The sequence below is a fragment of the Castor canadensis genome, chromosome 17 (assembly GCF_047511655.1).
Source record: "Castor canadensis chromosome 17, mCasCan1.hap1v2, whole genome shotgun sequence".
Lineage (NCBI taxonomy): Eukaryota > Metazoa > Chordata > Mammalia > Rodentia > Castoridae > Castor > Castor canadensis.
In genome coordinates, this window is record NC_133402.1 from 31246147 (window position 1) to 31273481 (window position 27335).

The window sequence follows — 27335 nt, forward strand, 5'->3', positions numbered from 1 at the left end:
ACCATTCACTCCTTGAAAAATACACGCTTCAGGTGAAAGGGACACACAGTAGTAGCTCAGGGCCTGATGCAGTGTGTGAGAGACAGGAATATTTTGCAACTTGGCTTCCTATGAGAAATAAGTTACCTGTTGAAAGGAATACTGACTACCTCTGAGTTTTTTCATGGGTGAGGAACATCACCGTTTGGCCAAATAGCTGCATTCAACTGAATGGAAGAAGAACAGTTTAGGATGTATGAAAACCATTCATTCTAGGAGCAAGAGGGTCTGGAATGTTGTTCAAAAGTGAGAATTGAGTGAGATTTACAAAGGAATACTACCTGTCTCTCAGGCTTTTACAGTGTGAAGAATAGTAGCTTTGTGCAAAATAGGCCTGTTGCAATGTAAGGAAGAAGCACTGTCTCTCCTGTAAGAGAACCATAAGTGTTACAAGCAAGAGGGTCAAGCAACTTGTGAAGCATGGTGAATTGAGTTACCTGTTTAAGGGAACACTGCGTAACTGTCAGTGTTTTCACGGGGAGAAACTTCAATGTTCTGTAAAATAGGCCATTCAAGTGAAAGGAGGCATACTGTAGCTCTTGTAAGACAATGATTAATGTTAGAAGCAAGAGGGTCTAGCACCCTCTTAAGCATTGTGAATTGAGTTACCTGTTGAAGGGAATACTGCCTAACTCTCAGTGTTTTTATGGGTGAGGATCCTCAAGTTTGTGCAAAGTTACCTCTTTCAAGTCAAGGGAACCAACCCTCCAACTCTTGGAAGAGAAGTAGGAATGTTAGAAACAGGAGGGTCAAGCACCTTGTTTCCCAAGGAGAATTGATATACTTCTTTCAAGGAATAATGCCTACAACTCAGTGTGTTCATGGGTGAGGAATACCACCTTTGTGCAATATAACCCGCTAAAAGGGATTGGAAGAAGCACTGTTGAATTTGAGAGAGAATCATTAATGTTAGAAAGAAAAGGGTCTACCACCTTGTTCAGCATTGTGAACTGAGTTAGCTGTGTACCTTCTGTGTAAAGGAATACTGAGTACCTCTCAGCGTTTTCATGGGTGAGGAACACAACTTTGGCAAAATATCCCATACAAGCGAATGGAAGAGTCCTGGTAGCTCTTGTAAGAGAGTCATGAATGTTAGAAGCAACAGGGCTTGGCAACTTGTTTAGCATTGTGAATTGACTTAGCTTTTTAAAGGAATACTGCCTGCTTGTCCGAGTTTTCATGTGCTAAGAAGATCACCTTTGTGCAAAATTGCCTCTGTGAAGTGAATGGAGAAACACTGTGGCTCTTGTAAGAAAACCATGAATGTTAGAAGGAAGAGGGTCAAACACCTTCTTCAGCATTGTGAATTGAGTTAGTTGTTTCATGGAATACTACCTACCTCTCAAGATTTTCAGGGATGAGGACTCCAGGTTTTTTCCAAATTGCCCCATTCCAGAGAATGGAAGATGCCCTGTAGGCCTTCTAAGAGAGACAGGACTGTTAACAGGAAGAGAGCCTAGCACTCTGAGGATTCTCAACTGAGTTAGCTGTCTAAGGACATACTGATACCTCTCAGTGTTTTTATGTGTGAGTACCTTCAACTTTGTGCAAAATCACCTCTTTGAAGTGACTGGATCCAGCGGTGCTTATGTTGTAAGAAAAGGCTGAATGTTACAAGCAGGAGGGTGAAGCAGATTGTCTTCGGATGAGACTTGAGTAACTTGTTTCAAGGAATACTGCCTACCACTTAGTGTTTCCAGGGATGAGGAGTATCACCTTTGTGCAACATCACCCTTTGAAGAGAATGGAAGAATCTCTGAATCTCTTCTAAGAAAATGTTTGAGGGTAGAAGCAAGAGGGTCTAGCAACTTGTGTAACAGTGTGAGTAGAGTGAAGTTTTTAAAGGAAGACCACCTGCCACTCAGGGTTTGAAAGTGTGAGGAACTTCCTTTTGCTGCAAAATTGCCTGTTTCAATGAAGGGAAGGATTACTGGGTGTCTGGTAGGAGAACCACAAAGCTTACAGGAAAGGTGCCCTAGCACTTTGCTTAGCAGCTTCAATTGATTTAGCCTTCAAAAGGGACACTGCCTATCTGTCAGGGTTTGACAGTGTGAGCATTTCCGTCTTTGTGCCAATAGACCTTTCCACTGAATGGAACAGGCACTGTGTCTCTTGCAAGCAGATGTCAAGGTTTGCAGCAGGAGTTGCAAGCACATTGTTTCCCTGTGAGAGTTGAATTAGCATTTGAAAGGAATGCTTGCCAAATGAAAGCCTTTGAAAATGGAGAACCATTCACTCCTTGAAAAATACGCTCTTCAGGCGAAAGGGACACACACTAGTAGCTCAGGACCTGATGCAGTGTGTGAGAGACAGGAATATTTTGCAACTTGTCTTCCTATGAGAAATAAGTTACCTGTTGAAAGGAATACTGACTACCTCTGAGTTTTTTCATGGGTGAGGAACATCACCGTTTGGCCAAATATCTGCATTCAACTGAATGGAAGAAGAACAGTTTAGGATGTATGAAAACCATTCATTCTAGGAGCAAGAGGGTCTGGAATGTTGTTCAAAAGTGAGAATTGAGTGAGCTTTACAAAGGAATACTACCTGTCTCTCAGGCTTTTACAGTGTGAAGAATAGTAGCTTTGTGCAAAATAGGCCTGTTGCAATGTAAGGAAGAAGCACTGTCTATCCTGTAAGAGAACCATAAGTGTTACAAGCAAGAGGGTCAAGCAACTTGTGAAGCATGGTGAATTGAGTTACCTGTTTAAGGGAACACTGCGTAACTGTCAGTGTTTTCACGGGGAGAAACTTCAATGTTCTGTAAAATAGGCCATTCAAGTGAAAGGAGGCATACTGTACCTCTTGTAAGACAATGATTAATGTTAGAAGCAAGAGGGTCTAGCACCCTCTTAAGCATTGTGAATTGAGTTACCTGTTGAAGGGAATACTGCCTAACTCTCAGTGTTTTTATGGGTGAGGATCCTCAAGTTTGTGCAAAGTTACCTCTTTCAAGTCAAGGGAACCAACCCTCCAACTCTTGGAAGAGAAGTAGGAATGTTAGAAACAGGAGGGTCAAGCACCTTGTTTCCCAAGGAGAATTGATATACTTCTTTCAAGGAATAATGCCTACAACTCAGTGTGTTCATGGGTGAGGAATACCACCTTTGTGCAATATAACCCGCTAAAAGGGATTGGAAGAAGCACTGTTGAATTTGAGAGAGAATCATTAATGTTAGAAAGAAAAGGGTCTACCACCTTGTTCAACATTGTGAACTGAGTTAGCTGTGTAAAGGAATACTGAGTACCTCTCAGCGTTTTCATGGGTCAGGAACACAACTTTGCAAAATATCCCGTACAAGCGAATGGAAAATTCCTGGTAGCTCTTGTAAGAGAGTCATGAATGTTAGAAGCAACAGGGCTTGGCAACTTGTTTAGCATTGTGAATTGACTTAGCTTTTTAAAGGAATACTGCCTGCTTGTCCGAGTTTTCATGTGCTAAGAAGATCACCTTTGTGCAAAATTGCCTCTGTGAAGTGAATGGAGAAACACTGTGGCTCTTGTAAGAAAACCATGAATGTTAGAAGGAAGAGGGTCAAACACCTTCTTCAGCATTGTGAATTGAGTTAGTTGTTTCATGGAATACTACCTACCTCTCAAGATTTTCAGGGATGAGGACTCCAGGTTTTTTCCAAATTGCCCCATTCCAGAGAATGGAAGATGCCCTGTAGGCCTTCTAAGAGAGACAGGACTGTTAACAGGAAGAGAGCCTAGGACTCTGAGGATTCTCAACTGAGTTAGCTGTCTAAGGACATACTGATACCTCTCAGTGTTTTTATGTGTGAGTACCTTCAACTTTGTGCAAAATCACCTCTTTGAAGTGACTGGATCCAGCGGTGCTTATGTTGTAAGAAAAGGCTGAATGTTACAAGCAGGAGGGTGAAGCAGATTGTCTTCGGATGAGACTTGAGTAACTTGTTTCAAGGAATACTGCCTACCACTTAGTGTTTCCAGGGATGAGGAGTATCACCTTTGTGCAACATCACCCTTTGAAGAGAATGGAAGAATCTCTGAATCTCTTCTAAGAAAATGTTTGAGGGTAGAAGCAAGAGGGTCTAGCAACTTGTGTAACAGTGTGAGTAGAGTGAAGTTTTTAAAGGAAGACCACCTGCCACTCAGGGTTTGAAAGTGTGAGGAACTTCCTTTTGCTGCAAAATTGCCTGTTTCAATGAAGGGAAGGATTACTGGGTGTCTGGTAGGAGAACCACAAAGCTTACAGGAAAGGTGCTCTAGCACTTTGCTTAGCAGCTTCAATTGATTTAGCCTTCAAAAGGGACACTGCCTATCTGTCAGGGTTTGACAGTGTGAGCATTTCTGTCTTTGTGCCAATAGACCTTTCCACTGAATGGAACAGGCACTGTGTCTCTTGCAAGCAGATGTCAAGGTTTGCAGCAGGAGTTTCAAGCACATTGTTTCCCTGTGAGAGTTGAATTAGCATTTGAAAGGAATGCTTGCCAAATGAAAGCCTTTGAAAATGGAGAACCATTCACTCCTTGAAAAATACACGCTTCAGGTGAAAGGGACACACAGTAGTAGCTCAGGGCCTGATGCAGTGTGTGAGAGACAGGAATATTTTGCAACTTGGCTTCCTATGAGAAATAAGTTACCTGTTGAAAGGAATACTGACTACCTCTGAGTTTTTTCATGGGTGAGGAACATCACCGTTTGGCCAAATAGCTGCATTCAACTGAATGGAAGAAGAACAGTTTAGGATGTATGAAAACCATTCATTCTAGGAGCAAGAGGGTCTGGAATGTTGTTCAAAAGTGAGAATTGAGTGAGATTTACAAAGGAATACTACCTGTCTCTCAGGCTTTTACAGTGTGAAGAATAGTAGCTTTGTGCAAAATAGGCCTGTTGCAATGTAAGGAAGAAGCACTGTCTCTCCTGTAAGAGAACCATAAGTGTTACAAGCAAGAGGGTCAAGCAACTTGTGAAGCATGGTGAATTGAGTTACCTGTTTAAGGGAACACTGCGTAACTGTCAGTGTTTTCACGGGGAGAAACTTCAATGTTCTGTAAAATAGGCCATTCAAGTGAAAGGAGGCATACTGTAGCTCTTGTAAGACAATGATTAATGTTAGAAGCAAGAGGGTCTAGCACCCTCTTAAGCATTGTGAATTGAGTTACCTGTTGAAGGGAATACTGCCTAACTCTCAGTGTTTTTATGGGTGAGGATCCTCAAGTTTGTGCAAAGTTACCTCTTTCAAGTCAAGGGAACCAACCCTCCAACTCTTGGAAGAGAAGTAGGAATGTTAGAAACAGGAGGGTCAAGCACCTTGTTTCCCAAGGAGAATTGATATACTTCTTTCAAGGAATAATGCCTACAACTCAGAGTGTTCATGGGTGAGGAATACCACCTTTGTGCAATATAACCCGCTAAAAGGGATTGGAAGAAGCACTGTTGAATTTGAGAGAGAATCATTAATGTTAGAAAGAAAAGGGTCTACCACCTTGTTCAGCATTGTGAACTGAGTTAGCTGTGTACCTTCTGTGTAAAGGAATACTGAGTACCTCTCAGCGTTTTCATGGGTGAGGAACACAACTTTGGCAAAATATCCCATACAAGCGAATGGAAGAGTCCTGGTAGCTCTTGTAAGAGAGTCATGAATGTTAGAAGCAACAGGGCTTGGCAACTTGTTTAGCATTGTGAATTGACTTAGCTTTTTAAAGGAATACTGCCTGCTTGTCCGAGTTTTCATGTGCTAAGAAGATCACCTTTGTGCAAAATTGCCTCTGTGAAGTGAATGGAGAAACACTGTGGCTCTTGTAAGAAAACCATGAATGTTAGAAGGAAGAGGGTCAAACACCTTCTTCAGCATTGTGAATTGAGTTAGTTGTTTCATGGAATACTACCTACCTCTCAAGATTTTCAGGGATGAGGACTCCAGGTTTTTTCCAAATTGCCCCTTTCCAGAGAATGGAAGATGCCCTGTAGGCCTTCTAAGAGAGACAGGACTGTTAACAGGAAGAGAGCCTAGGACTCTGAGGATTCTCAACTGAGTTAGCTGTCTAAGGACATACTGATACCTCTCAGTGTTTTTATGTGTGAGTACCTTCAACTTTGTGCAAAATCACCTCTTTGAAGTGACTGGATCCAGCGGTGCTTATGTTGTAAGAAAAGGCTGAATGTTACAAGCAGGAGGGTGAAGCAGATTGTCTTCGGATGAGACTTGAGTAACTTGTTTCAAGGAATACTGCCTACCACTTAGTGTTTCCAGGGATGAGGAGTATCACCTTTGTGCAACATCACCCTTTGAAGAGAATGGAAGAATCTCTGAATCTCTTCTAAGAAAATGTTTGAGGGTAGAAGCAAGAGGGTCTAGCAACTTGTGTAACAGTGTGAGTAGAGTGAAGTTTTTAAAGGAAGACCACCTGCCACTCAGGGTTTGAAAGTGTGAGGAACTTCCTTTTGCTGCAAAATTGCCTGTTTCAATGAAGGGAAGGATTACTGGGTGTCTGGTAGGAGAACCACAAAGCTTACAGGAAAGGTGCCCTAGCACTTTGCTTAGCAGCTTCAATTGATTTAGCCTTCAAAAGGGACACTGCCTATCTGTCAGGGTTTGACAGTGTGAGCATTTCCGTCTTTGTGCCAATAGACCTTTCCACTGAATGGAACAGGCACTGTGTCTCTTGCAAGCAGATGTCAAGGTTTGCAGCAGGAGTTGCAAGCACATTGTTTCCCTGTGAGAGTTGAATTAGCATTTGAAAGGAATGCTTGCCAAATGAAAGCCTTTGAAAATGGAGAACCATTCACTCCTTGAAAAATACGCTCTTCAGGCGAAAGGGACACACACTAGTAGCTCAGGACCTGATGCAGTGTGTGAGAGACAGGAATATTTTGCAACTTGTCTTCCTATGAGAAATAAGTTACCTGTTGAAAGGAATACTGACTACCTCTGAGTTTTTTCATGGGTGAGGAACATCACCGTTTGGCCAAATATCTGCATTCAACTGAATGGAAGAAGAACAGTTTAGGATGTATGAAAACCATTCATTCTAGGAGCAAGAGGGTCTGGAATGTTGTTCAAAAGTGAGAATTGAGTGAGCTTTACAAAGGAATACTACCTGTCTCTCAGGCTTTTACAGTGTGAAGAATAGTAGCTTTGTGCAAAATAGGCCTGTTGCAATGTAAGGAAGAAGCACTGTCTATCCTGTAAGAGAACCATAAGTGTTACAAGCAAGAGGGTCAAGCAACTTGTGAAGCATGGTGAATTGAGTTACCTGTTTAAGGGAACACTGCGTAACTGTCAGTGTTTTCACGGGGAGAAACTTCAATGTTCTGTAAAATAGGCCATTCAAGTGAAAGGAGGCATACTGTACCTCTTGTAAGACAATGATTAATGTTAGAAGCAAGAGGGTCTAGCACCCTCTTAAGCATTGTGAATTGAGTTACCTGTTGAAGGGAATACTGCCTAACTCTCAGTGTTTTTATGGGTGAGGATCCTCAAGTTTGTGCAAAGTTACCTCTTTCAAGTCAAGGGAACCAACCCTCCAACTCTTGGAAGAGAAGTAGGAATGTTAGAAACAGGAGGGTCAAGCACCTTGTTTCCCAAGGAGAATTGATATACTTCTTTCAAGGAATAATGCCTACAACTCAGTGTGTTCATGGGTGAGGAATACCACCTTTGTGCAATATAACCCGCTAAAAGGGATTGGAAGAAGCACTGTTGAATTTGAGAGAGAATCATTAATGTTAGAAAGAAAAGGGTCTACCACCTTGTTCAACATTGTGAACTGAGTTAGCTGTGTAAAGGAATACTGAGTACCTCTCAGCGTTTTCATGGGTCAGGAACACAACTTTGCAAAATATCCCGTACAAGCGAATGGAAAATTCCTGGTAGCTCTTGTAAGAGAGTCATGAATGTTAGAAGCAACAGGGCTTGGCAACTTGTTTAGCATTGTGAATTGACTTAGCTTTTTAAAGGAATACTGCCTGCTTGTCCGAGTTTTCATGTGCTAAGAAGATCACCTTTGTGCAAAATTGCCTCTGTGAAGTGAATGGAGAAACACTGTGGCTCTTGTAAGAAAACCATGAATGTTAGAAGGAAGAGGGTCAAACACCTTCTTCAGCATTGTGAATTGAGTTAGTTGTTTCATGGAATACTACCTACCTCTCAAGATTTTCAGGGATGAGGACTCCAGGTTTTTTCCAAATTGCCCCTTTCCAGAGAATGGAAGATGCCCTGTAGGCCTTCTAAGAGAGACAGGACTGTTAACAGGAAGAGAGCCTAGGACTCTGAGGATTCTCAACTGAGTTAGCTGTCTAAGGACATACTGATACCTCTCAGTGTTTTTATGTGTGAGTACCTTCAACTTTGTGCAAAATCACCTCTTTGAAGTGACTGGATCCAGCGGTGCTTATGTTGTAAGAAAAGGCTGAATGTTACAAGCAGGAGGGTGAAGCAGATTGTCTTCGGATGAGACTTGAGTAACTTGTTTCAAGGAATACTGCCTACCACTTAGTGTTTCCAGGGATGAGGAGTATCACCTTTGTGCAACATCACCCTTTGAAGAGAATGGAAGAATCTCTGAATCTCTTCTAAGAAAATGTTTGAGGGTAGAAGCAAGAGGGTCTAGCAACTGGTGTAACAGTGTGAGTAGAGTGAAGTTTTTAAAGGAAGACCACCTGCCACTCAGGGTTTGAAAGTGTGAGGAACTTCCTTTTGCTGCAAAATTGCCTGTTTCAATGAAGGGAAGGATTACTGGGTGTCTGGTAGGAGAACCACAAAGCTTACAGGAAAGGTGCTCTAGCACTTTGCTTAGCAGCTTCAATTGATTTAGCCTTCAAAAGGGACACTGCCTATCTGTCAGGGTTTGACAGTGTGAGCATTTCTGTCTTTGTGCCAATAGACCTTTCCACTGAATGGAACAGGCACTGTGTCTCTTGCAAGCAGATGTCAAGGTTTGCAGCAGGAGTTGCAAGCACATTATTTCCCTGTGAGAGTTGAATTAGCATTTGAAAGGAATGCTTGCCAAATGAAAGCCTTTGAAAATGGAGAACCATTCACTCCTTGAAAAATACACGCTTCAGGTGAAAGGGACACACAGTAGTAGCTCAGGGCCTGATGCAGTGTGTGAGAGACAGGAATATTTTGCAACTTGGCTTCCTATGAGAAATAAGTTACCTGTTGAAAGGAATACTGACTACCTCTGAGTTTTTTCATGGGTGAGGAACATCACCGTTTGGCCAAATAGCTGCATTCAACTGAATGGAAGAAGAACAGTTTAGGATGTATGAAAACCATTCATTCTAGGAGCAAGAGGGTCTGGAATGTTGTTCAAAAGTGAGAATTGAGTGAGATTTACAAAGGAATACTACCTGTCTCTCAGGCTTTTACAGTGTGAAGAATAGTAGCTTTGTGCAAAATAGGCCTGTTGCAATGTAAGGAAGAAGCACTGTCTCTCCTGTAAGAGAACCATAAGTGTTACAAGCAAGAGGGTCAAGCAACTTGTGAAGCATGGTGAATTGAGTTACCTGTTTAAGGGAACACTGCGTAACTGTCAGTGTTTTCACGGGGAGAAACTTCAATGTTCTGTAAAATAGGCCATTCAAGTGAAAGGAGGCATACTGTAGCTCTTGTAAGACAATGATTAATGTTAGAAGCAAGAGGGTCTAGCACCCTCTTAAGCATTGTGAATTGAGTTACCTGTTGAAGGGAATACTGCCTAACTCTCAGTGTTTTTATGGGTGAGGATCCTCAAGTTTGTGCAAAGTTACCTCTTTCAAGTCAAGGGAACCAACCCTCCAACTCTTGGAAGAGAAGTAGGAATGTTAGAAACAGGAGGGTCAAGCACCTTGTTTCCCAAGGAGAATTGATATACTTCTTTCAAGGAATAATGCCTACAACTCAGAGTGTTCATGGGTGAGGAATACCACCTTTGTGCAATATAACCCGCTAAAAGGGATTGGAAGAAGCACTGTTGAATTTGAGAGAGAATCATTAATGTTAGAAAGAAAAGGGTCTACCACCTTGTTCAGCATTGTGAACTGAGTTAGCTGTGTACCTTCTGTGTAAAGGAATACTGAGTACCTCTCAGCGTTTTCATGGGTGAGGAACACAACTTTGGCAAAATATCCCATACAAGCGAATGGAAGAGTCCTGGTAGCTCTTGTAAGAGAGTCATGAATGTTAGAAGCAACAGGGCTTGGCAACTTGTTTAGCATTGTGAATTGACTTAGCTTTTTAAAGGAATACTGCCTGCTTGTCCGAGTTTTCATGTGCTAAGAAGATCACCTTTGTGCAAAATTGCCTCTGTGAAGTGAATGGAGAAACACTGTGGCTCTTGTAAGAAAACCATGAATGTTAGAAGGAAGAGGGTCAAACACCTTCTTCAGCATTGTGAATTGAGTTAGTTGTTTCATGGAATACTACCTACCTCTCAAGATTTTCAGGGATGAGGACTCCAGGTTTTTTCCAAATTGCCCCTTTCCAGAGAATGGAAGATGCCCTGTAGGCCTTCTAAGAGAGACAGGACTGTTAACAGGAAGAGAGCCTAGGACTCTGAGGATTCTCAACTGAGTTAGCTGTCTAAGGACATACTGATACCTCTCAGTGTTTTTATGTGTGAGTACCTTCAACTTTGTGCAAAATCACCTCTTTGAAGTGACTGGATCCAGCGGTGCTTATGTTGTAAGAAAAGGCTGAATGTTACAAGCAGGAGGGTGAAGCAGATTGTCTTCGGATGAGACTTGAGTAACTTGTTTCAAGGAATACTGCCTACCACTTAGTGTTTCCAGGGATGAGGAGTATCACCTTTGTGCAACATCACCCTTTGAAGAGAATGGAAGAATCTCTGAATCTCTTCTAAGAAAATGTTTGAGGGTAGAAGCAAGAGGGTCTAGCAACTGGTGTAACAGTGTGAGTAGAGTGAAGTTTTTAAAGGAAGACCACCTGCCACTCAGGGTTTGAAAGTGTGAGGAACTTCCTTTTGCTGCAAAATTGCCTGTTTCAATGAAGGGAAGGATTACTGGGTGTCTGGTAGGAGAACCACAAAGCTTACAGGAAAGGTGCTCTAGCACTTTGCTTAGCAGCTTCAATTGATTTAGCCTTCAAAAGGGACACTGCCTATCTGTCAGGGTTTGACAGTGTGAGCATTTCTGTCTTTGTGCCAATAGACCTTTCCACTGAATGGAACAGGCACTGTGTCTCTTGCAAGCAGATGTCAAGGTTTGCAGCAGGAGTTGCAAGCACATTATTTCCCTGTGAGAGTTGAATTAGCATTTGAAAGGAATGCTTGCCAAATGAAAGCCTTTGAAAATGGAGAACCATTCACTCCTTGAAAAATACACGCTTCAGGTGAAAGGGACACACAGTAGTAGCTCAGGGCCTGATGCAGTGTGTGAGAGACAGGAATATTTTGCAACTTGGCTTCCTATGAGAAATAAGTTACCTGTTGAAAGGAATACTGACTACCTCTGAGTTTTTTCATGGGTGAGGAACATCACCGTTTGGCCAAATAGCTGCATTCAACTGAATGGAAGAAGAACAGTTTAGGATGTATGAAAACCATTCATTCTAGGAGCAAGAGGGTCTGGAATGTTGTTCAAAAGTGAGAATTGAGTGAGATTTACAAAGGAATACTACCTGTCTCTCAGGCTTTTACAGTGTGAAGAATAGTAGCTTTGTGCAAAATAGGCCTGTTGCAATGTAAGGAAGAAGCACTGTCTCTCCTGTAAGAGAACCATAAGTGTTACAAGCAAGAGGGTCAAGCAACTTGTGAAGCATGGTGAATTGAGTTACCTGTTTAAGGGAACACTGCGTAACTGTCAGTGTTTTCACGGGGAGAAACTTCAATGTTCTGTAAAATAGGCCATTCAAGTGAAAGGAGGCATACTGTAGCTCTTGTAAGACAATGATTAATGTTAGAAGCAAGAGGGTCTAGCACCCTCTTAAGCATTGTGAATTGAGTTACCTGTTGAAGGGAATACTGCCTAACTCTCAGTGTTTTTATGGGTGAGGATCCTCAAGTTTGTGCAAAGTTACCTCTTTCAAGTCAAGGGAACCAACCCTCCAACTCTTGGAAGAGAAGTAGGAATGTTAGAAACAGGAGGGTCAAGCACCTTGTTTCCCAAGGAGAATTGATATACTTCTTTCAAGGAATAATGCCTACAACTCAGAGTGTTCATGGGTGAGGAATACCACCTTTGTGCAATATAACCCGCTAAAAGGGATTGGAAGAAGCACTGTTGAATTTGAGAGAGAATCATTAATGTTAGAAAGAAAAGGGTCTACCACCTTGTTCAGCATTGTGAACTGAGTTAGCTGTGTACCTTCTGTGTAAAGGAATACTGAGTACCTCTCAGCGTTTTCATGGGTGAGGAACACAACTTTGGCAAAATATCCCATACAAGCGAATGGAAGAGTCCTGGTAGCTCTTGTAAGAGAGTCATGAATGTTAGAAGCAACAGGGCTTGGCAACTTGTTTAGCATTGTGAATTGACTTAGCTTTTTAAAGGAATACTGCCTGCTTGTCCGAGTTTTCATGTGCTAAGAAGATCACCTTTGTGCAAAATTGCCTCTGTGAAGTGAATGGAGAAACACTGTGGCTCTTGTAAGAAAACCATGAATGTTAGAAGGAAGAGGGTCAAACACCTTCTTCAGCATTGTGAATTGAGTTAGTTGTTTCATGGAATACTACCTACCTCTCAAGATTTTCAGGGATGAGGACTCCAGGTTTTTTCCAAATTGCCCCTTTCCAGAGAATGGAAGATGCCCTGTAGGCCTTCTAAGAGAGACAGGACTGTTAACAGGAAGAGAGCCTAGGACTCTGAGGATTCTCAACTGAGTTAGCTGTCTAAGGACATACTGATACCTCTCAGTGTTTTTATGTGTGAGTACCTTCAACTTTGTGCAAAATCACCTCTTTGAAGTGACTGGATCCAGCGGTGCTTATGTTGTAAGAAAAGGCTGAATGTTACAAGCAGGAGGGTGAAGCAGATTGTCTTCGGATGAGACTTGAGTAACTTGTTTCAAGGAATACTGCCTACCACTTAGTGTTTCCAGGGATGAGGAGTATCACCTTTGTGCAACATCACCCTTTGAAGAGAATGGAAGAATCTCTGAATCTCTTCTAAGAAAATGTTTGAGGGTAGAAGCAAGAGGGTCTAGCAACTTGTGTAACAGTGTGAGTAGAGTGAAGTTTTTAAAGGAAGACCACCTGCCACTCAGGGTTTGAAAGTGTGAGGAACTTCCTTTTGCTGCAAAATTGCCTGTTTCAATGAAGGGAAGGATTACTGGGTGTCTGGTAGGAGAACCACAAAGCTTACAGGAAAGGTGCTCTAGCACTTTGCTTAGCAGCTTCAATTGATTTAGCCTTCAAAAGGGACACTGCCTATCTGTCAGGGTTTGACAGTGTGAGCATTTCCGTCTTTGTGCCAATAGACCTTTCCACTGAATGGAACAGGCACTGTGTCTCTTGCAAGCAGATGTCAAGGTTTGCAGCAGGAGTTGCAAGCACATTATTTCCCTGTGAGAGTTGAATTAGCATTTGAAAGGAATGCTTGCCAAATGAAAGCCTTTGAAAATGGAGAACCATTCACTCCTTGAAAAATACACGCTTCAGGTGAAAGGGACACACAGTAGTAGCTCAGGGCCTGATGCAGTGTGTGAGAGACAGGAATATTTTGCAACTTGGCTTCCTATGAGAAATAAGTTACCTGTTGAAAGGAATACTGACTACCTCTGAGTTTTTTCATGGGTGAGGAACATCACCGTTTGGCCAAATAGCTGCATTCAACTGAATGGAAGAAGAACAGTTTAGGATGTATGAAAACCATTCATTCTAGGAGCAAGAGGGTCTGGAATGTTGTTCAAAAGTGAGAATTGAGTGAGATTTACAAAGGAATACTACCTGTCTCTCAGGCTTTTACAGTGTGAAGAATAGTAGCTTTGTGCAAAATAGGCCTGTTGCAATGTAAGGAAGAAGCACTGTCTCTCCTGTAAGAGAACCATAAGTGTTACAAGCAAGAGGGTCAAGCAACTTGTGAAGCATGGTGAATTGAGTTACCTGTTTAAGGGAACACTGCGTAACTGTCAGTGTTTTCACGGGGAGAAACTTCAATGTTCTGTAAAATAGGCCATTCAAGTGAAAGGAGGCATACTGTAGCTCTTGTAAGACAATGATTAATGTTAGAAGCAAGAGGGTCTAGCACCCTCTTAAGCATTGTGAATTGAGTTACCTGTTGAAGGGAATACTGCCTAACTCTCAGTGTTTTTATGGGTGAGGATCCTCAAGTTTGTGCAAAGTTACCTCTTTCAAGTCAAGGGAACCAACCCTCCAACTCTTGGAAGAGAAGTAGGAATGTTAGAAACAGGAGGGTCAAGCACCTTGTTTCCCAAGGAGAATTGATATACTTCTTTCAAGGAATAATGCCTACAACTCAGTGTGTTCATGGGTGAGGAATACCACCTTTGTGCAATATAACCCGCTAAAAGGGATTGGAAGAAGCACTGTTGAATTTGAGAGAGAATCATTAATGTTAGAAAGAAAAGGGTCTACCACCTTGTTCAGCATTGTGAACTGAGTTAGCTGTGTACCTTCTGTGTAAAGGAATACTGAGTACCTCTCAGCGTTTTCATGGGTGAGGAACACAACTTTGGCAAAATATCCCATACAAGCGAATGGAAGAGTCCTGGTAGCTCTTGTAAGAGAGTCATGAATGTTAGAAGCAACAGGGCTTGGCAACTTGTTTAGCATTGTGAATTGACTTAGCTTTTTAAAGGAATACTGCCTGCTTGTCCGAGTTTTCATGTGCTAAGAAGATCACCTTTGTGCAAAATTGCCTCTGTGAAGTGAATGGAGAAACACTGTGGCTCTTGTAAGAAAACCATGAATGTTAGAAGGAAGAGGGTCAAACACCTTCTTCAGCATTGTGAATTGAGTTAGTTGTTTCATGGAATACTACCTACCTCTCAAGATTTTCAGGGATGAGGACTCCAGGTTTTTTCCAAATTGCCCCTTTCCAGAGAATGGAAGATGCCCTGTAGGCCTTCTAAGAGAGACAGGACTGTTAACAGGAAGAGAGCCTAGGACTCTGAGGATTCTCAACTGAGTTAGCTGTCTAAGGACATACTGATACCTCTCAGTGTTTTTATGTGTGAGTACCTTCAACTTTGTGCAAAATCACCTCTTTGAAGTGACTGGATCCAGCGGTGCTTATGTTGTAAGAAAAGGCTGAATGTTACAAGCAGGAGGGTGAAGCAGATTGTCTTCGGATGAGACTTGAGTAACTTGTTTCAAGGAATACTGCCTACCACTTAGTGTTTCCAGGGATGAGGAGTATCACCTTTGTGCAACATCACCCTTTGAAGAGAATGGAAGAATCTCTGAATCTCTTCTAAGAAAATGTTTGAGGGTAGAAGCAAGAGGGTCTAGCAACTTGTGTAACAGTGTGAGTAGAGTGAAGTTTTTAAAGGAAGACCACCTGCCACTCAGGGTTTGAAAGTGTGAGGAACTTCCTTTTGCTGCAAAATTGCCTGTTTCAATGAAGGGAAGGATTACTGGGTGTCTGGTAGGAGAACCACAAAGCTTACAGGAAAGGTGCTCTAGCACTTTGTTTAGCAGCTTCAATTGATTTAGCCTTCAAAAGGGACACTGCCTATCTGTCAGGGTTTGACAGTGTGAGCATTTCCGTCTTTGTGCCAATAGACCTTTCCACTGAATGGAACAGGCACTGTGTCTCTTGCAAGCAGATGTCAAGGTTTGCAGCAGGAGTTGCAAGCACATTGTTTCCCTGTGAGAGTTGAATTAGCATGTGAAAGGAATGCTGGCCAAATGAAAGCCTTTGACAATGGAGAATCATTCACTCCTTGAAAAATACCCGCTTCCGGCGAAATGGACATACACTTGTACCTCAGGGCCTGAAGCAGTGTGTGAGAGGCAGGAATATTTTGCAACTTGTCTCCCTATGAGAAATGAGTTACCTGTTGAAAGGAATACTGACTACCCCTGACTTTTTTCCTGGGTGAGGAACATCACCGTTGGGCCAAATAGCTGCATTCAACTGAATGGAAGAAGAACAGTTTAGGATGTATGAAAACCATTCATTCTAGGAGCAAGAGGGTCTGGAACGTTGTTCAAAAGTGAGAATTGAGTGAGCTTTACAAAGGAATACTACCTGTCTCTCAGGCTTTTACAGTGTGAAGAATAGTAGCTTTGTGCAAAATAGGCCTGTTGCAATGTAAGGAAGAAGCACTGTTTCTCCTGTAAGAGAACCATAAGTGTTACAAGCAAGAGGGTCAAGCACCTTGTGAAGCATGGTGAATTGAGTTACCTGTTTAAGGGAACACTGCGTAACTGTCAGTGTTTTCACGGGGAGAAACTTCAATGTTCTGCACAATAGGCCTCTCAAGTGAAAGGAGGCATGCTGTAGCTCTTGTAAGACAATGATTAATGTTAGAAGCAAGAGGGTCTAGCACCCTCTTAAGCATTGTGAATTGAGTTACCTGTTGAAGGGAATACTGCCTAACTCTCAGTGTTTTTATGGGTGAGGATCCTCAAGTTTGTGCAAAATTACCTCTTTCAAGTCAAGGGAACCAACCCTCCAACTCTTGGAAGAGAAGTAGGAATGTTAGAAACAGGAGGGTCAAGCACCTTGTTTCCCAAGGAGAATTGATATACTTCTTTCAAGGAATAATGCCTACAACTCATTGTGTTCATGGGAGAGGAATACCACCTTTGTGCAATATAACCCCCTAAAAGGGATTGGAAGAAGCACTGTTGATTTTGAGAGAGAATCATTAATGTTAGAAAGAAAAGGGTCTACCACCTTGTTCAGCATTGTGAACTGAGTTAGCTGTGTAAAGGAATACTGAGTACCTCTCAGCGTTTTCATGGGTGAGGAACACAACTTTGGCAAAATATCCCATACAAGCGAATGGAAGAGTCCTTGTAGCTCTTGTAAGAGAGTCATGAATTTTAGAAGCAAGAGGGCTTGGCAACTTGTTTAGCATTGTGAATTGACTTAGCTTTTTAAAGGAATACTGCCTGCTTGTCCGAGTTTTCATGTGCTAAGAAGATCACCTTTGTGCAAAATTGCCTCTGTGAAGTGAATGGAGAAACACTGTGGCTCTTGTAAGAAAACCATGAATGTTAGAAGGAAGAGGGTCAAACACCTTCTTCAGCATTGTGAATTGAGTTAGTTGTTTCATGGAATACTACCTACCTCTCAAGATTTTCAGGGATGAGGACTCCAGGTTTTTTCCAAATTGCCTCATTCCAGAGAATGGAAGATGCCCTGTAGGCCTTCTAAGAGAGACAGGACTGTTAACAGGAAGAGAGCCTAGCACTCTGAGGATTCTCAACTGAGTTAGCTGTCTAAGGACATACTGATACCTCTCAGCGTTTTTATGTGTGAGTACCTTCAACTTTGTGCAAAATCACCTCTTTGAAGTGACTGGATCCAGCGGTGCTTATGTTGTAAGAAAAGGCTGAATGTTACAAGCAGGAGGGTGAAGCAGATTGTCTTCGGATGAGACTTGAGTAACTTGTTTCAAGGAATACTGCCTACCACTTAGTGTTTCCAGGGATGAGGAGTATCACCTTTGTGCAACATCACCCTTTGAAGAGAATGGAAGAATCTCTGAATCTCTTGTAAGAAAATGTTTGAGGGTAGAAGCAAGAGGGTCTAGCAACTTGTGTAACAGTGTGAGTAGAGTGAAGTTTTTAAAGGAAGACCACCTGCCACTCAGGGTTTGAAAGTGTGAGGAACTTCCTTTTGCTGCAAAATTGCCTGTTTCAATGAAGGGAAGGATTACTGGGTGTCTGGTAGGAGAACCACAAAGCTTACAGGAAAGGTGCTCTAGCACTTTGCTTAGCAGCTTCAATTGATTTAGCCTTCAAAAGGGACACTGCCTATCTGTCAGGGTTTGACAGTGTGAGCATTTCCGTCTTTGTGCCAATAGACCTTTCCACTGAATGGAACAGGCACTGTGTCTCTTGCAAGCAGATGTCAAGGTTTGCAGCAGGAGTTGCAAGCACATTATTTCCCTGTGAGAGTTGAATTAGCATTTGAAAGGAATGCTTGCCAAATGAAAGCCTTTGAAAATGGAGAACCATTCACTCCTTGAAAAATACACGCTTCAGGCGAAAGGGACACACAGTAGTAGCTCAGGGCCTGATGCAGTGTGTGAGAGACAGGAATATTTTGCAACTTGGCTTCCTATGAGAAATAAGTTACCTGTTGAAAGGAATACTGACTACCTCTGAGTTTTTTCATGGGTGAGGAACATCACCGTTTGGCCAAATAGCTGCATTCAACTGAATGGAAGAAGAACAGTTTAGGATGTATGAAAACCATTCATTCTAGGAGCAAGAGGGTCTGGAATGTTGTTCAAAAGTGAGAATTGAGTGAGCTTTACAAAGGAATACTACCTGTCTCTCAGGCTTTTACAGTGTGAAGAATAGTAGCTTTGTGCAAAATAGGCCTGTTGCAAGGTAAGGAAGAAGCACTGTCTCTCCTGTAAGAGAACCATAAGTGTTACAAGCAAGAGGGTCAAGCAACTTGTGAAGCATGGTGAATTGAGTTACCTGTTTAAGGGAACACTGCGTAACTGTCAGTGTTTTCACGGGGAGAAACTTCAATGTTCTGTAAAATAGGCCATTCAAGTGAAAGGAGGCATACTGTAGCTCTTGTAAGACAATGATTAATGTTAGAAGCAAGAGGGTCTAGCACCCTCTTAAGCATTGTGAATTGAGTTACCTGTTGAAGGGAATACTGCCTAACTCTCAGTGTTTTTATGGGTGAGGATCCTCAAGTTTGTGCAAAGTTACCTCTTTCAAGTCAAGGGAACCAACCCTCCAACTCTTGGAAGAGAAGTAGGAATGTTAGAAACAGGAGGGTCAAGCACCTTGTTTCCCAAGGAGAATTGATATACTTCTTTCAAGGAATAATGCCTACAACTCAGTGTGTTCATGGGTGAGGAATACCACCTTTGTGCAATATAACCCGCTAAAAGGGATTGGAAGAAGCACTGTTGAATTTGAGAGAGAATCATTAATGTTAGAAAGAAAAGGGTCTACCACCTTGTTCAGCATTGTGAACTGAGTTAGCTGTGTACCTTCTGTGTAAAGGAATACTGAGTACCTCTCAGCGTTTTCATGGGTGAGGAACACAACTTTGGCAAAATATCCCATACAAGCGAATGGAAGAGTCCTGGTAGCTCTTGTAAGAGAGTCATGAATGTTAGAAGCAACAGGGCTTGGCAACTTGTTTAGCATTGTGAATTGACTTAGCTTTTTAAAGGAATACTGCCTGCTTGTCCGAGTTTTCATGTGTTAAGATCACCTTTGTGCAAAATTGCCTCTGTGAAGTGAATGGAGAAACACTGTGGCTCTTGTAAGAAAACCATGAATGTTAGAAGGAAGAGGGTCAAACACCTTCTTCAGCATTGTGAATTGAGTTAGTTGTTTCATGGAATACTACCTACCTCTCAAGATTTTCAGGGATGAGGACTCCAGGTTTTTTCCAAATTGCCCCATTCCAGAGAATGTAAGATGCCCTGTAGGCCTTCTAAGAGAGACAGGACTGTTAACAGGAAGAGAGCCTAGGACTCTGAGGATTCTCAACTGAGTTAGCTGTCTAAGGACATACTGATACCTCTCAGTGTTTTTATGTGTGAGTACCTTCAACTTTGTGCAAAATCACCTCTTTGAAGTGACTGGATCCAGCGGTGCTTATGTTGTAAGAAAAGGCTGAATGTTACAAGCAGGAGGGTGAAGCAGATTGTCTTCGGATGAGACTTGAGTAAGTTGTTTCAAGGAATACTGCCTACCACTTAGTGTTTCCAGGGATGAGGAGTATCACCTTTGTGCAACATCACCCTTTGAAGAGAATGGAAGAATCTCTGAATCTCTTCTAAGAAAATGTTTGAGGGTAGAAGCAAGAGGGTCTAGCAACTTGTGTAACAGTGTGAGTAGAGTGAAGTTTTTAAAGGAAGACCACCTGCCACTCAGGGTTTGAAAGTGTGAGGAACTTCCTTTTGCTGCAAAATTGCCTGTTTCAATGAAGGGAAGGATTACTGGGTGTCTGGTAGGAGAACCACAAAGCTTACAGGAAAGGTGCTCTAGCACTTTGCTTAGCAGCTTCAATTGATTTAGCCTTCAAAAGGGACACTGCCTATCTGTCAGGGTTTGACAGTGTGAGCATTTCCGTCTTTGTGCCAACGGACCTTTCCACTGAATGGAACAGGCACTGTGTCTCTTGCAAGCAGATGTCAAGGTTTGCAGCAGGAGTTGCAAGCACATTATTTCCCTGTGAGAGTTGAATTAGCATTTGAAAGGAATGCTTGCCAAATGAAAGCCTTTGAAAATGGAGAACCATTCACTCCTTGAAAAATACACGCTTCAGGTGAAAGGGACACACAGTAGTAGCTCAGGGCCTGATGCAGTGTGTGAGAGACAGGAATATTTTGCAACTTGGCTTCCTATGAGAAATAAGTTACCTGTTGAAAGGAATACTGACTACCTCTGAGTTTTTTCATGGGTGAGGAACATCACCGTTTGGCCAAATAGCTGCATTCAACTGAATGGAAGAAGAACAGTTTAGGATGTATGAAAACCATTCATTCTAGGAGCAAGAGGGTCTGGAATGTTGTTCAAAAGTGAGAATTGAGTGAGCTTTACAAAGGAATACTACCTGTCTCTCAGGCTTTTACAGTGTGAAGAATAGTAGCTTTGTGCAAAATAGGCCTGTTGCAATGTAAGGAAGAAGCACTGTCTCTCCTGTAAGAGAACCATAAGTGTTACAAGCAAGAGGGTCAAGCACCTTGTGAAGCATGGTGAATTGAGTTACCTGTTTAAGGGAACACTGCGTAACTGTCAGTGTTTTCACGGGGAGAAACTTCAATGTTCTGTAAAATAGGCCATTCAAGTGAAAGGAGGCATACTGTAGCTCTTGTAACACAATGATTAATGTTAGAAGCAAGAGGGTCTAGCACCCTCTTAAGCATTGTGAATTGAGTTACCTGTTGAAGGGAATACTGCCTAACTCTCAGTGTTTTTATGGGTGAGGATCCTCAAGTTTGTGCAAAGTTACCTCTTTCAAGTCAAGGGAACCAACCCTCCAACTCTTGGAAGAGAAGTAGGAATGTTAGAAACAGGAGGGTCAAGCACCTTGTTTCCCAAGGAGAATTGATATACTTCTTTCAAGGAATAATGCCTACAACTCAGTGTGTTCATGGGTGAGGAATACCACCTTTGTGCAATATAACCCGCTAAAAGGGATTGGAAGAAGCACTGTTGAATTTGAGAGAGAATCATTAATGTTAGAAAGAAAAGGGTCTACCACCTTGTTCAGCATTGTGAACTGAGTTAGCTGTGTAAAGGAATACTGAGTACCTCTCAGCGTTTTCATGGGTCAGGAACACAACTTTGGCAAAATATCCCATACAAGCGAATGGAAGAGTCCTGGTAGCTCTTGTAAGAGAGTCATGAATGTTAGAAGCAAGAGGGCTTGGCAACTTGTTTAGCATTGTGAATTGACTTAGCTTTTTAAAGGAATACTGCCTGCTTGTCCGAGTTTTCATGTGCTAAGAAGATCACCTTTGTGCAAAATTGCCTCTGTGAAGTGAATGGAGAAACACTGTGGCTCTTGTAAGAAAACCATGAATGTTAGAAGGAAGAGGGTCAAACACCTTCTTCAGCATTGTGAATTGAGTTAGTTGTTTCATGGAATACTACCTACCTCTCAAGATTTTCAGGGATGAGGACTCCAGGTTTTTTCCAAATTGCCTCATTCCAGAGAATGGAAGATGCCCTGTAGGCCTTCTAAGAGAGACAGGACTGTTAACAGGAAGAGAGCCTAGCACTCTGAGGATTCTCAACTGAGTTAGCTGTCTAAGGACATACTGATACCTCTCAGCGCTTTTATGTGTGAGTACCTTCAACTTTGTGCAAAATCACCTCTTTGAAGTGACTGGATCCAGCGGTGCTTATGTTGTAAGAAAAGGCTGAATGTTACAAGCAGGAGGGTGAAGCAGATTGTCTTCGGATGAGACTTGAGTAACTTGTTTCAAGGAATACTGCCTACCACTTAGTGTTTCCAGGGATGAGGAGTATCACCTTTGTGCAACATCACCCTTTGAAGAGAATGGAAGAATCTCTGAATCTCTTCTAAGAAAATGTTTGAGGGTAGAAGCAAGAGGGTCTAGCAACTTGTGTAACAGTGTGAGTAGAGTGAAGTTTTTAAAGGAAGACCACCTGCCACTCAGGGTTTGAAAGTGTGAGGAACTTCCTTTTGCTGCAAAATTGCCTGTTTCAATGAAGGGAAGGATTACTGGGTGTCTGGTAGGAGAACCACAAAGCTTACAGGAAAGGTGCTCTAGCACTTTGCTTAGCAGCTTCAATTGATTTAGCCTTCAAAAGGGACACTGCCTATCTGTCAGGGTTTGACAGTGTGAGCATTTCCGTCTTTGTGCCAATAGACCTTTCCACTGAATGGAACAGGCACTGTGTCTCTTGCAAGCAGATGTCAAGGTTTGCAGCAGGAGTTGCAAGCACATTATTTCCCTGTGAGAGTTGAATTAGCATTTGAAAGGAATGCTTGCCAAATGAAAGCCTTTGAAAATGGAGAACCATTCACTCCTTGAAAAATACACGCTTCAGGCGAAAGGGACACACAGTAGTAGCTCAGGGCCTGATGCAGTGTGTGAGAGACAGGAATATTTTGCAACTTGGCTTCCTATGAGAAATAAGTTACCTGTTGAAAGGAATACTGACTACCTCTGAGTTTTTTCATGGGTGAGGAACATCACCATTTGGCCAAATAGCTGCATTCAACTGAATGGAAGAACAGTTTAGGATGTATGAAAACCATTCATTCTAGGAGCAAGAGGGTCTGGAATGTTGTTCAAAAGTGAGAATTGAGTGAGCTTTACAAAGGAATACTACCTGTCTCTCAGGCTTTTACAGTGTGAAGAATAGTAGCTTTGTGCAAAATAGGCCTGTTGCAATGTAAGGAAGAAGCACTGTTTCTCCTGTAAGAGAACCATAAGTGTTACAAGCAAGAGGGTCAAGCAACTTGTGAAGCATGGTGAATTGAGTTACCTGTTTAAGGGAACACTGCGTAACTGTCAGTGTTTTCACGGGGAGACACTTCAATGTTCTGTAAAATAGGCCATTCAAGTGAAAGGAGGCATACTGTAGCTCTTGTAAGACAATGATTAATGTTAGAAGCAAGAGGGTCTAGCACCCTCTTAAGCATTGTGAATTGAGTTACCTGTTGAAGGGAATACTGCCTAACACTCAGTGTTTTTATGGGTGAGGATCCTCAAGTTTGTGCAAAATTACCTCTTTCAAGTCAAGGGAACGAACCCTCCAACTCTTGGAAGAGAAGTAGGAATGTTAGAAACAGGAGGGTCAAGCACCTTGTTTCCCAAGGAGAATTGATATACTTCTTTCAAGGAATAATGCCTACAACTCAGTGTGTTCATGGGTGAGGAATACCACCTTTGTGCAATATAACCCGCTAAAAGGGATTGGAAGAAGCACTGTTGAATTTGAGAGAGAATCATTAATGTTAGAAAGAAAAGTGTCTACCACCTTGTTCAGCATTGTGAACTGAGTTAGCTGTGTACCTTCTGTGTAAAGGAATACTGAGTACCTCTCAGCGTTTTCATGGGTGAGGAACACAACTTTGGCAAAATATCCCATACAAGCGAATGGAAGAGTCCTGGTAGCTCTTGTAAGAGAGTCATGAATGTTAGAAGCAACAGGGCTTGGCAACTTGTTTAGCATTGTGAATTGACTTAGCTTTTTAAAGGAATACTGCCTGCTTGTCCGAGTTTTCATGTGCTAAGAAGATCACCTTTGTGCAAAATTGCCTCTGTGAAGTGAATGGAGAAACACTGTGGCTCTTGTAAGAAAACCATGAATGTTAGAAGGAAGAGGGTCAAACACCTTCTTCAGCATTGTGAATTGAGTTAGTTGTTTCATGGAATACTACCTACCTCTCAAGATTTTCAGGGATGAGGACTCCAGGTTTTTTCCAAATTGCCCTATTCCAGAGAATGGAAGATGCCCTGTAGGCCTTCTAAGAGAGACATGACTGTTAACAGGAAGAGAGCCTAGCACTCTGAGGATTCTCAACTGAGTTAGCTGTCTAAGGACATACTGATACCTCTCAGTGTTTTTATGTGTGAGTACCTTCAACTTTGTGCAAAATCACCTCTTTGAAGTGACTGGATCCAGCGGTGCTTATGTTGTAAGAAAAGGCTGAATGTTACAAGCAGGAGGGTGAAGCAGATTGTCTTTGGATGAGACTTGAGTAACTTGTTTCAAGGAATACTGCCTACCACTTAGTGTTTCCAGGGATGAGGAGTATCACCTTTGTGCAACATCACCCTTTGAAGAGAATGGAAGAATCTCTGAATCTCTTCTAAGAAAATGTTTGAGGGTAGAAGCAAGAGGGTCTAGCAACTTGTGTAACAGTGTGAGTAGAGTGAAGTTTTTAAAGGAAGACCACCTGCCACTCAGGGTTTGAAAGTGTGAGGAACTTCCTTTTGCTGCAAAATTGCCTGTTTCAATGAAGGGAAGGATTACTGGGTGTCTGGTAGGAGAACCACAAAGCTTACAGGAAAGGTGCTCTAGCACTTTGCTTAGCAGCTTCAATTGATTTAGCCTTCAAAAGGGACACTGCCTATCTGTCAGGGTTTGACAGTGTGAGCATTTCCGTCTTTGTGCCAATAGACCTTTCCACTGAATGGAACAGGCACTGTGTCTCTTGCAAGCAGATGTCAAGGTTTGCAGCAGGAGTTGCAAGCACATTATTTCCCTGTGAGAGTTGAATTAGCATTTGAAAGGAATGCTTGCCAAATGAAAGCCTTTGAAAATGGAGAACCATTCACTCCTTGAAAAATACACGCTTCAGGCGAAAGGGACACACAGTAGTAGCTCAGGGCCTGATGCAGTGTGTGAGAGACAGGAATATTTTGCAACTTGGCTTCCTATGAGAAATAAGTTACCTGTTGAAAGGAATACTGACTACCTCTGAGTTTTTTCATGGGTGAGGAACATCACCGTTTGGCCAAATAGCTGCATTCAACTGAATGGAAGAAGAACAGTTTAGGATGTATGAAAACCATTCATTCTAGGAGCAAGAGGGTCTGGAATGTTGTTCAAAAGTGAGAATTGAGTGAGCTTTACAAAGGAATACTACCTGTCTCTCAGGCTTTTACAGTGTGAAGAATAGTAGCTTTGTGCAAAATAGGCCTGTTGCAAGGTAAGGAAGAAGCACTGTCTCTCCTGTAAGAGAACCATAAGTGTTACAAGCAAGAGGGTCAAGCAACTTGTGAAGCATGGTGAATTGAGTTACCTGTTTAAGGGAACACTGCGTAACTGTCAGTGTTTTCACGGGGAGAAACTTCAATGTTCTGTAAAATAGGCCATTCAAGTGAAAGGAGGCATACTGTAGCTCTTGTAAGACAATGATTAATGTTAGAAGCAAGAGGGTCTAGCACCCTCTTAAGCATTGTGAATTGAGTTACCTGTTGAAGGGAATACTGCCTAACTCTCAGTGTTTTTATGGGTGAGGATCCTCAAGTTTGTGCAAAGTTACCTCTTTCAAGTCAAGGGAACCAACCCTCCAACTCTTGGAAGAGAAGTAGGAATGTTAGAAACAGGAGGGTCAAGCACCTTGTTTCCCAAGGAGAATTGATATACTTCTTTCAAGGAATAATGCCTACAACTCAGTGTGTTCATGGGTGAGGAATACCACCTTTGTGCAATATAACCCGCTAAAAGGGATTGGAAGAAGCACTGTTGAATTTGAGAGAGAATCATTAATGTTAGAAAGAAAAGGGTCTACCACCTTGTTCAGCATTGTGAACTGAGTTAGCTGTGTACCTTCTGTGTAAAGGAATACTGAGTACCTCTCAGCGTTTTCATGGGTGAGGAACACAACTTTGGCAAAATATCCCATACAAGCGAATGGAAGAGTCCTGGTAGCTCTTGTAAGAGAGTCATGAATGTTAGAAGCAACAGGGCTTGGCAACTTGTTTAGCATTGTGAATTGACTTAGCTTTTTAAAGGAATACTGCCTGCTTGTCCGAGTTTTCATGTGTTAAGAAGATCACCTTTGTGCAAAATTGCCTCTGTGAAGTGAATGGAGAAACACTGTGGCTCTTGTAAGAAAACCATGAATGTTAGAAGGAAGAGGGTCAAACACCTTCTTCAGCATTGTGAATTGAGTTAGTTGTTTCATGGAATACTACCTACCTCTCAAGATTTTCAGGGATGAGGACTCCAGGTTTTTTCCAAATTGCCCCATTCCAGAGAATGTAAGATGCCCTGTAGGCCTTCTAAGAGAGACAGGACTGTTAACAGGAAGAGAGCCTAGGACTCTGAGGATTCTCAACTGAGTTAGCTGTCTAAGGACATACTGATACCTCTCAGTGTTTTTATGTGTGAGTACCTTCAACTTTGTGCAAAATCACCTCTTTGAAGTGACTGGATCCAGCGGTGCTTATGTTGTAAGAAAAGGCTGAATGTTACAAGCAGGAGGGTGAAGCAGATTGTCTTCGGATGAGACTTGAGTAACTTGTTTCAAGGAATACTGCCTACCACTTAGTGTTTCCAGGGATGAAGAGTATCACCTTTGTGCAACATCACCCTTTGAAGAGAATGGAAGAATCTCTGAATCTCTTCTAAGAAAATGTTTGAGGGTAGAAGCAAGAGGGTCTAGCAACTTGTGTAACAGTGTGAGTAGAGTGAAGTTTTTAAAGGAAGACCACCTGCCACTCAGGGTTTGAAAGTGTGAGGAACTTCCTTTTGCTGCAAAATTGCCTGTTTCAATGAAGGGAAGGATTACTGGGTGTCTGGTAGGAGAACCACAAAGCTTACAGGAAAGGTGCTCTAGCACTTTGCTTAGCAGCTTCAATTGATTTAGCCTTCAAAAGGGACACTGCCTATCTGTCAGGGTTTGACAGTGTGAGCATTTCCGTCTTTGTGCCAATAGACCTTTCCACTGAATGGAACAGGCACTGTGTCTCTTGCAAGCAGATGTCAAGGTTTGCAGCAGCAGTTGCAAGCACATTATTTCCCTGTGAGAGTTGAATTAGCATTTGAAAGGAATGCTTGCCAAATGAAAGCCTTTGAAAATGGAGAACCATTCACTCCTTGAAAAATACACGCTTCAGGCGAAAGGGACACACAGTAGTAGCTCAGGGCCTGATGCAGTGTGTGAGAGACAGGAATATTTTGCAACTTGGCTTCCTATGAGAAATAAGTTACCTGTTGAAAGGAATACTGACTACCTCTGAGTTTTTTCATGGGTGAGGAACATCACCGTTTGGCCAAATA